A 14,261-nucleotide genomic window follows, 5' to 3' on the forward strand; every position below is an offset into this window, starting at 1 on the left:
GTTTCTCTTATGCGACTATGGATTTTTAGACATGACAGTGAACATACAACTTTAATTCAAACAGCACCTCTGAGGTAGGATGACCCAAATACTTTCCAGCTGGAGGACTACTGCCCTTTTCTTCTGATCCCTGCCAGCTGGTCACAGAGCGGCAGCCACTTACTCCTCACTTGAGGCAAGGTGATAGGTAACAGCTCCAGTATCAAGTGAGGGAGGGAGAGCAAAACAAATATATGGGCCAAGCAGATAACTCTGGTGACAATAATAAGGAGGTCTGATAATGTGGCACAGAGATATAAAAACTAATTTCAGGGAACACGAGCATTTTATTTATTTATTTATTTATTTTTTCTTTTTTCTCCAGTAGTGATAATTTCTATATTGTATCTTACTGAGCCTGCATAGTTTGCATAGTTTTATGTTAAAGAATGGCCTGTCCAGCAATGGATTGTCCAGGAAAGCCTAGGTGGCTAGCCTAGCACAAGGCCCTCTTGGAGAAGATTTTGTGGATACAGCACACTACTCTTTTGTAAATCATCTGGTGCTTCATTACGTAGATGATGGCTTTTAGAGAAAGCTGGATTGGAAACTCACACTTTGAGTTGAAACAGAAAACAATAATAATAATAATTTAAAAAACGCCACCCAATCTGCACCAATATTCCTGATTCACTGCAAGCAATTCAAAAGCTGCCTGTGCAATGCCAGATGTCTGCAGCAAGAGTAGGAGTGGTCTGCAAGAGAGCAGCTCCAGCCAACAGTCCTGTATCAAAAATGTGCTTCCTACCAACATATTTCAGGAGCCTTTAATGCATCTACAAAGCAACTCGAAGAACCACATCACCTATGAAGGATATGAAATGTAGTTTTACCTTAAAAGTTTCTTGCTATTTCTCCAAGCCATCTGGATGTGGGTAATACATTTGCCTTCTGACAGAATTTCCAAGACTTCTGTAGTAGGCTTGTATGGAGACTAAGGAGTGGTTTCCCTGGGACAAGTTGGTAACAACTGGGCCTACTATTGGGGCAGCAAGTCCCAGTTCCTGCATGTCGTCTGTTTAATGTTTCCCATTATGCTTGTGTGTTTTCTTGAGAAGTTTGAGAACTTTTAACACTTCTTTTGGAAACAAGCATTTGGAGCTTGGCAAGGAGAAAGCCTCTGAGCTGGAGAAGAGCCTTTGTCCCAGATATAAATATCCAAGATATAAATATCTGCAGTGGTTTGTCTTCCTCAAGAAAATTTAGGCAGGCTGTCAAAAGAATAACTGCACATGGATATACTCATCAAAGCCTGGACCTCTGCTGCCGCCAGAGCAGTAGCAGCAGCAGCACTACACCCTGAAATGGAAAAGCATCAATATGTCCTGGATGCACTAGCTGTGGCAAAACTGGAAAACAAAAGCAGGCGTGTCCAGATGTGCTCAGACTGTGCTCATAAGAGATAAATCTTACAGTGGATACTGTGCTATACATCGGTTAGGGAGTAGGCAGAGCTCAGTGTGGACATACCCCAGAACTTGTTCTGAATTCTGAAGTCAGCTCTCTAAAGCACTGCTACTCCTCTGAGTTTGGAAAGGGGAAAGAAGAGAAACAGCCACAGGAAAGCTGCTTCTGGTAAGAGGATGGAGAGCAAAGCAATGTTCTTAACCAACTTATACATGTTCTTTACAGAATGGGCATCAGTTGAATTATAATGCTATATTTTCCTATATGCTACTCAGAGTCCATGACTCTGGAGAATCAACTTGCTGTCCTCCTGCAAAGGGCTTGGAAGTCCTTAAGTGCAACTTGGTTGGCCGTCAGAGCCAAGCAGGAGATACTTCAGTTCAATGTGTTTGCCAAAGCACAGCTTTCCTAACAGCACAGCTCTCCTAGTGTTACACTGCAATATTAGCCTTGGACCTGAGCCCAAATCCTGATGTGGGATTTAACTCACTATTCTGGCCCAGAGGCAAACAAGTAATCCTGGCAATACACTGCAAATGGGCTAAACAGACATAAATCCTGGAATTATTAACATGCGTGGTATCCAAAACTATCCTAAAAATACAAAGCCTATACCCCTCTCATATTAGCACAAGAAAATATTCACGGAAAGAGGCAGCCAGCTCATGAAAGCTGATATTTTATCCATATATACAATGTTTTTTTATGCTTCTGCTGTTCAGTTTTGTAAACAGCTGGTAACCAACTGTAATTCAGTTTTGAACCTGGTAACTTTACTTCTTTCGCTCATTAGATAAAAATAGCAAAATTGTCAAGTAGTATTTTCTTAAATCAAAGAAAATATTGAAAATCACATATTTCTCTTCTTAACATAACCCTCTGGAAATGGCTTACATAACCATGTAATGAAGATTACAACTGCATTGTCAAAAGGAGCCCAGTGCTAAAATTTGTTACAGAGACATTAGGGTAAGTGTTCCCAATTGTGAGCAGGTGGTACAAACATGAACCCTACTGAGATATAATGAGATGTGTATACATGGGAAGTTTAGGAACCTCCTGTGCATCTTTTTGAAAATGACATAAAACAACTTGCAATTAAACTCTATTTGATGCCAGATGAGAAACAAATGTTTTAGGGAAAGTAGTTTTTAATACAACAATAATTCACTTTACATGTGCATGCCAGCAGCTTTGCATGCTACTTCCCAACCAACAAGAAGCCTTGCAATCGTACAGCAGGGGCTGAAACCTTCCATTTCACATATCTTTACAGGAATACTTCCTATGAATTGTTTTGTTTGTACAATGGCAACAATTCATTGTGTCATGTTTGCTTTTATACTTGACTAAGACTAACCAAAGGAACAGTTTCATCTTACATTAGACTTCAAGCACATCCATATTGCTTATTAGATTTACAAAAGTAGTTTCAGTAAATGGCTGGGGATGAATATGTTCTTCTGGACTGAAGTCTGAAGGTTCAGGACATGCCACGCTCACAACAATATGGTGAATAAGGTGCAGTATGAAGAGTCACTTATGGGTCCTATAGAAGTGGCTTTCTTCCCTTTCAAAAGAGTAAATGGTTCTGGTAGCATTTATGGTGTCTGGAGGGAAACCTCTGTTTTGCAAAACGTGTGTTTCTTTCTGGGAAAGAATTCCTCACTTCTGTGGAGGGCACAGTTCCCTAAATGTCAAAAAGGACATGATATTGTTATCTTCGTGTTTGTTTGGAGTATTTTAGTCTTATACATGTGCTTTCTATTCTTTCCTAAGGTGGGGAAAAGGAATCAAGTTTAAAGATAAAATAAAATAAAATAAAATAAAATAAAATAAAATAAAATAAAATAAAATAAAATAAAATAAAATAAAATAAAATAAAATAAAATAAAATAAAATAAAATAAAATAAAAAAATGAAAAGGAGAAATCTGTTTTTGCAATTTTGGCTGGAATGGGGGAGGGGGAGGTGGAGAGAGAAAAGATAACTGACATAAATACATACATAGGGTCAGTTTTTAACACTAAGGAATTAGATAGCCGCAGTACACAGTACATTTAGTGGTACAGTAATTGTAGCCACTGTTTGTTTCTGCTCAAATTATTTGAAATATTCCTTTCACTACCATAGATCACAGCTAATTGGGAAAAGTGAAAAAGAAGACTAGGCTCCCCGGTACATTCACACAGGATTAAGGAAAAATGCATTTGAGTAAGAAGAAATGTTGTCTCAATTCCCTGTAATCTTTGTTATATTTTCATTCTTACACTCTTAAATATCTGGAACTTTTCTTAACAGGGTGAAACACTGAAGGAAAAGAGATGAGAAGCTGGAAGTAGCTTCTGCAATGCATCATTTGACAGGAAGTCAAGTTATCAGAATGAAGCCTTATAGGTATCAATCTTACACCCATATATGGTGTACATCCCAGTTACCATACAGATATGAAAGGGCCATTAGGGCCCCTTATCAGCTGTATATTGGTGTAATTAAAGGGTTTGATAGCATTAACCTGAACTGTGAAAGTCTCCAGACAATGCACTCTATCAGTCATCTGACCCTTGAGATTGAACAGCTACAGTAAGAAGACTTTCTCCTCTGCTTTCCAAAGGGCACACTGATCTGTTGAATTCAGTGGCCTTTTAAAGGAAAAAGCCTTTATTTTTCCCCTTACAAGCAAACTGTTCTTTTTGATCCAGCCTTCTAATTCAACAACATTAAAAAACAAAAACAAAAAACCTCTTTCTGAATATATTGTTATATCTTGATGAATGTTTAGTAAAGGATAATGTAGAATTTATACCTTTTAAGTTCATGTGTTTTTATAGCTGTGCCTTGGTCTCCATTTCAGACCAAGTCCTTTTGTGGTCAAATGAGAATTTAGTAACTGCGTATTTCAAGGGTCCATGCAAGACCCCAAATTCTTCATATCATTTTACTTTCCCCAAACACTAAGAAGTTCAGTAACCTAAACAAAATCTGGAACTCAGCATCTAATCATCTTTTTGTCCTGTTGTCTTGCAGAAGTGCTAAGTGAAGCCTGTCATTTGCTATCCCAAAGGCTTGCTAAATTTTCAGCACAGATGATGGGGAATGAAAAAAGCTGCTAATCATCAGGAAGATTTAATCAACATTTTAGTTTGGGGAACTGAGCATATCTTTGATTCTTATTGAAAAAATAATCAACAATTTTTACAATCTTGTTTAAAAATTAAAAAAAAATAAAAATTAAAAAAATTAAAAAAAATTAAAAGAATAATCTTCCTAATGTGATTTTTGGAGACATTTTTCAACCATGGCTCTCTTTGCAAGAAAAAAATTTGATCACTTCCATGGGAGATGGTTCTTTATCAATATATAGGTTTCACAGTATTTTTAAAAGATTGCCTGATCTGAAAAAAAATAAAAGAAAAAAGAGAATTCCATTTCAGTAAGCAGGGGGCTGTCTTTGGGTCATTCCCACCACACTGATCTCAGACGTGGTATAATGGCCAAAAGTAACCTCCGTCTATGCTACTCCCAGAAGGTCACACCTCTAAAACACGTTCTTATCTAAAACTCAAAACAGTACATGACATTCCTACAGAATCTTCTAAGTCCTGTAAAGTTCCTTTTCTGTTTGTTTTCCTATACTGTTTTTTGTTGGTTTGTTTTTTGTTGTTGTTGTTTGTTTTTTTACTTCTTTGGGTACTCTAGCACCAGCAGTTTGATATTTCATAGTTTTTTGCCCTTTCTGTGTCTGTCACATTATACAGAAAGTCTTTTATTTGTATGACATATAAATACAGTTACCACTCCTTACCTCCACCAAAATGCTGTCAGAGACTGTAGTCTTCAATATAGAGAATACTAATTTTAAGTTCCCAAGAAATCCTCTTTTTCTCCAGACAAGTGTAGTCCAAATATCATTAACAATAATGCTTTTGTCTATCTATCCATTCTTTTCTCTATTTATCTATCTACTCTGTACTTACATTAGACACAGCTAAAGGCAGGACTAACAGGAAACTTAAAGAAACAAACAAAAAAAAATCTGGCAGAAGTTCTTATAACCAGATGTAATGTATGCTTTTTCCATATATAGTAATGCAGTAAAAATATAATTTAACTTTACATTAACTTAAACATCGTGTTTAAATTTTTCTCTAATAGAAACCTTGCTCAAAATCAGTTACTGTGGATCAAGTATCGTGAAACTTTAAAATAAGAGCTTCAATTCAGCTGAAAATCTGATGTTCGGTAAACATTATTATTATCTGTGCCATAGTCAACTTTTGTGTTTACAAATGAATCTTAAATTATATGAATAAACATAAAAGCTCTTTGTAGTCTTACAGGACTGGAACGGAATCACCACTTTCCACCATCTAAAATCTTTCTCAAAGGGTACCTTTACCCTCATTCTCCAAATAGTCCATGAATAGTTTGGCCACTGATGTGGTAAAAATGATGTTAAAAATTTGACTCAAATTACCACGACTGTATCTTGTTCTCACAGCTGGTATGGATGAACAATGTTTTGAACAATGAATGAAGTGAGATGAATTTCAATAGTTTTGGTGGGCTTTGAATAAGTTAACTCAAGCTTGCATAATATAAACACAAATAAATGGTATCTAATGTCCCTTCAGCATGTGTTTTTGTTTGTTTCTTTTCCCCCCACACTTTTCAGTGGATGTTATATGACATTCCCAGTTATTCCAGGAGAATATTGTTTAAAGTCAAGTAACTATGACTCTTCAATGTTGAGTATCAAAAATATTTGTAAAAATACTTAATAACAAATGTCTTTATCCAGTAAGGGACAGAAAATATGCCACGAGACTTATCTGCTGAATACTGCTAACCAGTATAATTCTAGGAGTTCTGAATATGCATAAAAAACCATTTGCCATTCATCCGTCACATTAAAGAGATAATTAGTGAAGGATGTCACATTAAACTATTAGCAGAAAAAGACTTGGTGTTCATGAAATATTTCTCATATTGTGAACTCCTTCATAAGCCCTAAAGTTTTCACACAAAATGTTGGAGTCCCTTACTGGACAGTCAGCACTCCGGGAAAATAAAATTATTGAAAAAATTCTAAATCACAGAATTATAGCAGTTGAAAGAGACCTTTAGAGATCACCGAGTCCAACCTCCTCCTAATGCAGGTTCTTTGTTGCACAGAATCACATCCAGTTGGCTGTGGAGTAACTCCAGAGCAGGAGACTCCACAGCCTCCTTGCGCATCCTGTTCCAGTGCCTGATCACCTCAGAATAATGAAGTGTTATCTAATGTTCCAATGGAACTTTTTGTGTCCTAGCCTGTGCCTGCAGCTTCTTGTTCTGTCACTGGGAACAACTGAAATATCATTGATTAAAATATAAAAGAGACTAAACATTGCAGTTCTACCAGATGCCACCACTATTCTTTCAGCAAAAAGTAATGATACCCATTACTCTGACTGTTGCAAGGGTTAACCACAGGAAAGGTAAAAAGGCAACTTTTCTCTGATATTAAGATTTGTTGTGTGTATACTCATACACTGGTTGATTGGTTGGCTTCAACAGCATGAAAACTCCTCAGACACTTCGGTCCCTGTTAGCACGTGATGCCATCAACATTAAAACTTAAAATTAAAAATGTTCTTGTGTTTTAAATTTTAAAATAAGAACTTTAAGTACTTGTTATTTTATTTTCTGTTTTCTACTTTTAAAAGATATATTCCTTGACAATGCTAAAGTCTGTGTTATTGTTGTTTTTGCCAGCCTGAACAATGAACTCGAGGTTACAAGTGGGAATAGAACATTTTTTCAGCCTATATTTTTTCAATAACAGATAGGAGCAGAAACAGCAGAGCTTGTCTGAGGCCATCTTGAGCCGTGATATGTCTGTTGATCTCCAGTTGACCTCAACTTTTGAAGCCCTCATTACATGGACATTTCCCAGCACTAAATTGTAACCCTGGGATAGGAGAGGTTGAAATGCAACATTTTAAAAATAACAATACATGAAAAAAAAACATCAACTGTAGATTTTAAGGGGGGGGGAGGGAGGGGGGGGGAGTAAAAAAGAATTCTGTATCAACTACTCTGAATTACTTGGGTCTGGTCCAGAATCATTTTAAATCTGGAAATTTATAGTGGTGGGGGTGGGGGAGTGGGAATAGGAATTAGGAAAAATAATCACATATAAAGAGCATGATTAGAATCATTTAATATTCCAGTTACTAAAGAGTTCTTAATTTTTAAAATCTCCCTGCTGTTTATCACTGTTAATAGGGAGACTTATTAGAGCAAAAATGAGGGTGTCAACCTATTATACCTATTTTGTTATCAAGAGTAATTACTGTGTGAAATTCAGGATTGAAGAAATACTGCTAATTTGGGGCCTGCAGGGAGGGCAGCAGCACAACCTGCTGCTCCCACTGACCTTAGCCTTGTTTGGGGTGTGCTCAGGATGGACGAGGGCAGAAAAAAAATCTTCTGTGCTTCAGCATTCCCTGCCAATGTCACTAACTATGCATGACTTGGAGAAGCCTTCAGAATTTATTTTTCTCTAGAATTTTAAGCTAAGATTTGTTCTTATTCTAAGCTTTCTATTTATTTTTCCTTTATTTGGCTTTCTCTTCTCTTTTCCATCTGCTGATGTACAAAATGCAGCTCTGACACATCTGGGAAGGCAATACGTTATTTTTTGTTCCACTAAAAGAGCAAAATTTTAGTGGAGAAATTTTATGTTCTCTGGCTCTATCTTTATATTTTAAGGTAATTGCAGATAAAAGCATCATAAGGACATTTGCATAGCTTCTAACTTTGTGCTGTTCTCACCTTTTCTAGAATTTGCTACAAGATGAAATTGCATTTAATTTCTTAATTTCACTGAGAACATTAAATATTTTAAACAGACTCCTGCTTTGTAAGAATATATTCTGTGATTCTATGCCATTTTGCATTCATCTCTCTGTCCACAAACTGAATTTTATATTGAATTCTGAGGGGGAAAAAAAAAAAAAAAAGAAGAAGAAGAAGAATACAAGAAAATTTGAGAGCCCAATCAGTAAAACCTTTTGCCTGCCTGGTGCCAGAGAACAATTTTTGAATCTTCAAGGTATTGTATTAAACTACAAGGAAAAAAATCCACTCAGCATTGCTGATGAAATCATTAAACAATAAAACAGTAAACTGTAACTCAAAGTGTTTTCTGAGTTTACAGCTATTTCTGATATGGAATGGTTTCTGACTAGGGATGAGATCAACGTTAAACTCCAAATCCAAGCCGTGGAAGTCCAGATTTGCTGCTGACACCTCCCTGTCAGTTACTCCACACAATTCTTTTTTTTTTTCTTTTTTTTTTTTCCAATGTATGAGATGCCACTATAAGGAGATAATGCTCGTAACTTTGCAGGATTGCAAGGAACTGTTGGAAGCAAAAAACAGTTTCATAAAAGGTGATAGAATGATGACGACTCTAGCTTTGAATTCTCTATCAGTTTGCATAGCTATGGAACCAAAGTGGGATCAAATCAATTGTAGAAAAAGACTGTATCCTACATGCAGTTTAATCAAAATCTAAAGCATCTACATTTCTCAATGCTGTATTTTCTGCAAGTTCATTTACTCCAATATAAAATATAAAATAAAATGAAATAATAAAATATAATAATGATAACAGTTAAACTATATATTTCCTGCCTATAATACAGAAATAAAATAACATCAGTTTTAGAACTCTGAAGTCAAAATATTCAATTTGAGGTTAGGGACATTTAGTAAATCTACTAAAACAGTAACGTGACATTTTCAACAGCATTATTCAATCTGCATGTCTTTTATGGAAATGTGAAAACATCACTCAAGTAGATGTTGATTCCTTTTCTTGCCTGATATTCATATCTGGAATTGGTCTTTTGTCATTAGGTACAAATGAGATAGAGCAAGTCCAGAGATATCTGTCCTGCAGAGCAACATGTGAGGCAATAGCTGGACAATAGTCCTGTACTTTGAATTAATAATTACCTAATGCTGACTTATGGATATCTTTCATGTCCATAATTTTAAAACCAAGAACATTCTATTGTGATTATCTTATTTGATCATAAAAGATATGATTAAACTTTGTGAGCAATTTCTAAATTAAAAAAAAAAATAAATTTATTTAAATACCTTTGTATTTCAGGGTGATCGGTTATTTACAGTGAAGAAATCCTCTGGTTCAATACATTTTGATTTCCATGCTTCAGTCTTTTTAGGACCAAGAGATTTCCTGTTTCTGTTCTCCCAGAGCTTGCCACTGAATAAAAATGGAAGAATTATTTTAACAGATGGAAATATCCTGAAAACATGCCTGGATATTCCAGGAGACCCTAGGCTGACTGGCAAGGTACTTCACTCTAATAAAACAGCAATCCAAACTGGTCACACCCTGATTTGAGATTATCATTGTGTAAGTGATTACTTAGCAAACAGACTTCTTTTGAGCTGTGTCACTTCAAGATGGGCTTCAGTTCTTGCACCTCTGAATGGGTGCAGCTGGTAGAATGGCAGCTGCTATCATACTTTGAGGTCTTCCTGATACAGAGGTGACTTTTTCCATACTCTTATAGGGTCTACAAACTTCTTGCTTGCTCTGAAGATGACAGTTAGCAGGCCAGGTTATGTCCTTGGCACTCATAAAGCTCTTCTTCCTCTGATGAGAAATTTGAAACCCAGCAATTTCCAACGACCAGATGTAAATGTTTTCAAGGGTAAGCATCTAGTGTAGTCTGTGGTGACACCATGCTTTTAACTTGTAGTTGGAAGGTTTTCTATGCAAAATGGATTCCATATTTACAATTGTCATGAAATAAAATTTATGTATGTGTGTGTGTGTTTTGCTCAGGAAAGGAGTTCATTTTCCCCCTCTCTTTCTATGGACTAAAAAACAGACTATCTGGACATCCTAGCCCAAATAACATCAGCAGCTTGTACAGATATGTCTAACTCTCTCTCAGATAGTTTCTCAGATACTGACCATGGTGTATAGGATGGCAGTATGAAGCTCAGCATGAACTTCACAACTTGCCTGGGATGCTCAGATGGAAAATTCAGAGAGATCCATGTTGCCATGGTTACAGTGCTGTTACAGTCAAGCAGGCTAGCTTGGGGATGTCTACATGATCTGCTGTGGTATTTTTACCTTCTTGTGGATGCCTATGTCCATTCTCATGTCAAACTTCATCAGAGCATCTGCAGGCATAAAAGCACTAAGGCTGAAGCTAGGAAGATGCTGCTGGAGAAGATTTTTTTTCAGTATCATATCTGTATCATATGATATTCCAGTATCATACCTAAACATGCACTAAGTTCCTGCATCCTTATGCTAACACAGCAGTGCTATGAATTATACTGGGGCATTAGCTTTTAGAGGATTGACATATGAAGCTTTTCATCTTTTACTTTTTAGGATCAGTTGAGTTAAAAGACATCAGCTACTTGCTTTCACAATAAGAAGCAACATGTTGCTTGCACTCACAGCTTTCATCTTCCCCTCTAAATTCTCTAGAATCAGAAATACATTCTTTACTTTCCACAGGGAAAACTTTGAGTCCAAATTCTTTTAGGATACAAGAAAAAAAAAAATCTATACCCCTGATGGTTGAATTTATTCATTTAAGATAATGTCATTTTAGATCCTCAGTACTTTCTCAATACCCTAAAAGTGGTCAAGAAATGTAGCTGATAAAGGAAAAAGTAAAAAAATAAAAAAGTAAAAGTAAGTGGAATTAGTATATAAAAATCTATCCAGTCCATCCTCTTGTTTAAAATGCTCACCAACCAGCCAGGAATTTTGTCCAAACCTCAGTATAATGTGGTTATCAGCAAGGGTATTAGGAGAGCAGGAAATCTGTATTCAAAGTGAGAATCCATACAGAAGTGGTAAGTGAGTGAATGTGAAGAAGCTTTCACTTTGTACTGTTCAAGCCAGTAATAATGCTGGAGTCTCTTCTAAAACTGCTGGAACATCAGTTTGATGTACATGGAAGCAGTGTTATAACAAACTTTGCTGATAGTGAAGTGTAGCCCACAGAAAACAATTACATGTGGCCAGTAAGTGGATTTCCATGCAGTACATGAAGCTATCAGTTCATAATGTTTTCTGTAAATATATGAGTCCTTATAAAACGCACACAATGAAGAAGGTAACAAAGATAGGCATATGCAGGAATATTTTAAGGGACTTGCTGATCATGCATCAGTCCTCTGCACCCATTATCACTCAGATCTGTCCTCAGCAGGCTCAGAGTCTGCAGTGTCTCATAATGCACTTTTTTTCTACCAAAGAAGAAGGTGAAAGTTAAGGGCAAACAACTGTGAAGTGTCCTCTTATCTCACAGGTGTATTGTGATCTGTAATTTGATTACTTAGATAGAGCTCAGAAACCGTAGCACAGAGTGAGGATCACACCTAATATTTCTAGCTCTGCTGTTATTTCCTGTCAAGCAAAGTGCCCAATTCAATCTCCATTGAAGCTAATGGGAGCCATTCTCTTCAGCTTCACTGACTTTGGAATCAGACTGTAGTATATCCTACTTAAAAAGCTGCAATCTTACATCATCTTTAAAACTGGTTAGGCACTGTTTAATGGATCAGTAATGGCCAAGGGCAGAATAATTAAAGCAGTATCTCAGTGGACTTAAGGAATTGGAAGAAAATGGAGACTTATGGAAAAAAATTCATTGTAAGAAGGAAAACAGTCTTCCTGCAATTGATCTGGTATGCAGATAAGTGCACCCTTACTCAAATTTGTCTCTTCTCTCTTACTTAACCTCAAATCCATTAAAATAGCAGAAATATAACTATAGATATATCTGTAATAGCTTACAAGAAAATTCCATGTTCAGCTCTCCTTATTTTCCAGTTGTCAACAGATACTTCATCTGGAGAAAAACTACAATGCTCAGAAGACTGTATCATCAATGTGCTGTTCAAATATCATGTTAATTTTTTCTATTTATATGAGACTTCTTGTTTCAGGAAAATACTACAGACCTGAGAGCCCAGCAGCACTGAAGTCTTCAAAACAGATGAAGAAAGTAAACACAGTGGAGAAATGATGTGAACTTGTAAGCACAGTGTCCACACAGCCATGGCATTTCTAACTTTGATTACATGAGGTTAAAACATGAAAAAAATGTATTACAGAAGGTTTGGATATCTGCTCACATATTCAGGTCCAGTAGTTGACCTGACTTGAGAAATGTGGTGCCTGTTCAGTCACTAGTGGTCAGATGTACAAAAGAAAGCTGAAGGTATACATGAAACATACACGCCCACGCCATATACTCTGTTGTGGATAGCTTTTGGATACAACTGGAGTCTTCAAACCACTGGTTACCAACCAAGAACAATTGCCCCACTTTGTAACGGTGATGTGGTTACTCACTGAATGAAACACAAGGGCACTCTGTTATTCAAGAATCGAAAGACGATGTGGTCTATTGGAAACCTAAGTCAGTAAAGCCTTCAAATGAAAGCAGAAGAATGAATTCACCCACAAACACATGGTTTTCTTCCAGAACTGTTGTGTTCCTGAATGGCAGATCAACAACCTAAGCCAATCTGAACCATCCTGGAGGAAGTACAACATGCTGTCATAGACTGTCTATGAACCAGGCTTTTGCACTCTTCAACCTGTCCAGCCTCTCTAATTTGCTATAGCAAAACTGCAAGTTTCTGAAGAAAATAGGATTTATTTCAAAGGCTGGAATACTTTGTGCTGCCAGTCATGCCAGCCATTATTGATTGATCTGTGCAGTAAAGAAAACTTAGAGTTGTTAATTGCTGTTTTCTGCTTGTGTGTATTTTTATGGTGTGAGCTAACAGCAGAAAGAGACGGGGATGGTTCTGCTGAAGGCCGAGAACAGTGTGGACTGCTAAGCAGTAGCATGTGTGAGCAGAAATGAATGACTGAGAAAAGAAGATCTAGCAAGATGTAATTAGCTTTGAACTGCAGTTTCCTCTTCATTTTCAGTCAAATGTGTTCAGAGGAGTATGTGTCTTTTGTTGGGAAAATGCCAAATAAAGACGGGTGGTAGCATTTGCTCGGCAGTGGAGAGTGAAGCTGAGCAGCATTTCTAGGTTTCATTCCAAGATACTTGGACAAACACGAAAAACATTTTGAAAGTACTTATGGGCAAAGATATCTTTTTTCCATATTAAAGTTTTTCTCATTCTTAGGAAAAATTTATTCTTTTCTAAACGGTAGCCCACATATTTCCCCAGAAAAACTCTGATAACCTCTAAAATAACAGTTTTTCTGTATGAGTTTTAAATAGTCCAGTGGCTTTAAATCAGTGTCAAGAAGGGAATAAGCCAATGCATATTCTTACTGTTTTCTCAAACAATCCATAAAACAGATTATTTGGTGGCTGTTGAAGATTGCAGCATTTCCCTCCTTGGCTTTTCCATATCCAAAGCCTCTCCATACTGATTATATTGTACTTAACATCTCCCACTGTTCTCCCATATTAGGGAGTTTTATTTTCACACAGTAAATAAAATGACTTAATTAAAAAAAAAAAAATTAATTGTATAAATATTTTTCTTTTTCCATAGGAAATTATTTTCTTGGGCTTGTATGATTCTTTTTACTTTGCTTTATTTGATTAATTAGAACATCCTCTTCAATCATTGATGAAATGGAAATTTTAAGCAGAGTTCAGCTGAAACCATAGCATTTTTCCAGCCATACTCTCTCTCTTTACGTCCTCACACAGATTCCATTTTAAAGGGAGGCTTTCAGGAATGGAAAACTGTTAACTTTTGTTTGCTACATCCCTGAAGTT

Source organism: Coturnix japonica, chromosome Z (assembly GCF_054131305.1).
Source record: "Coturnix japonica strain WE chromosome Z, WE-NBRP24, whole genome shotgun sequence".
Classification (NCBI taxonomy): domain Eukaryota; kingdom Metazoa; phylum Chordata; class Aves; order Galliformes; family Phasianidae; genus Coturnix; species Coturnix japonica.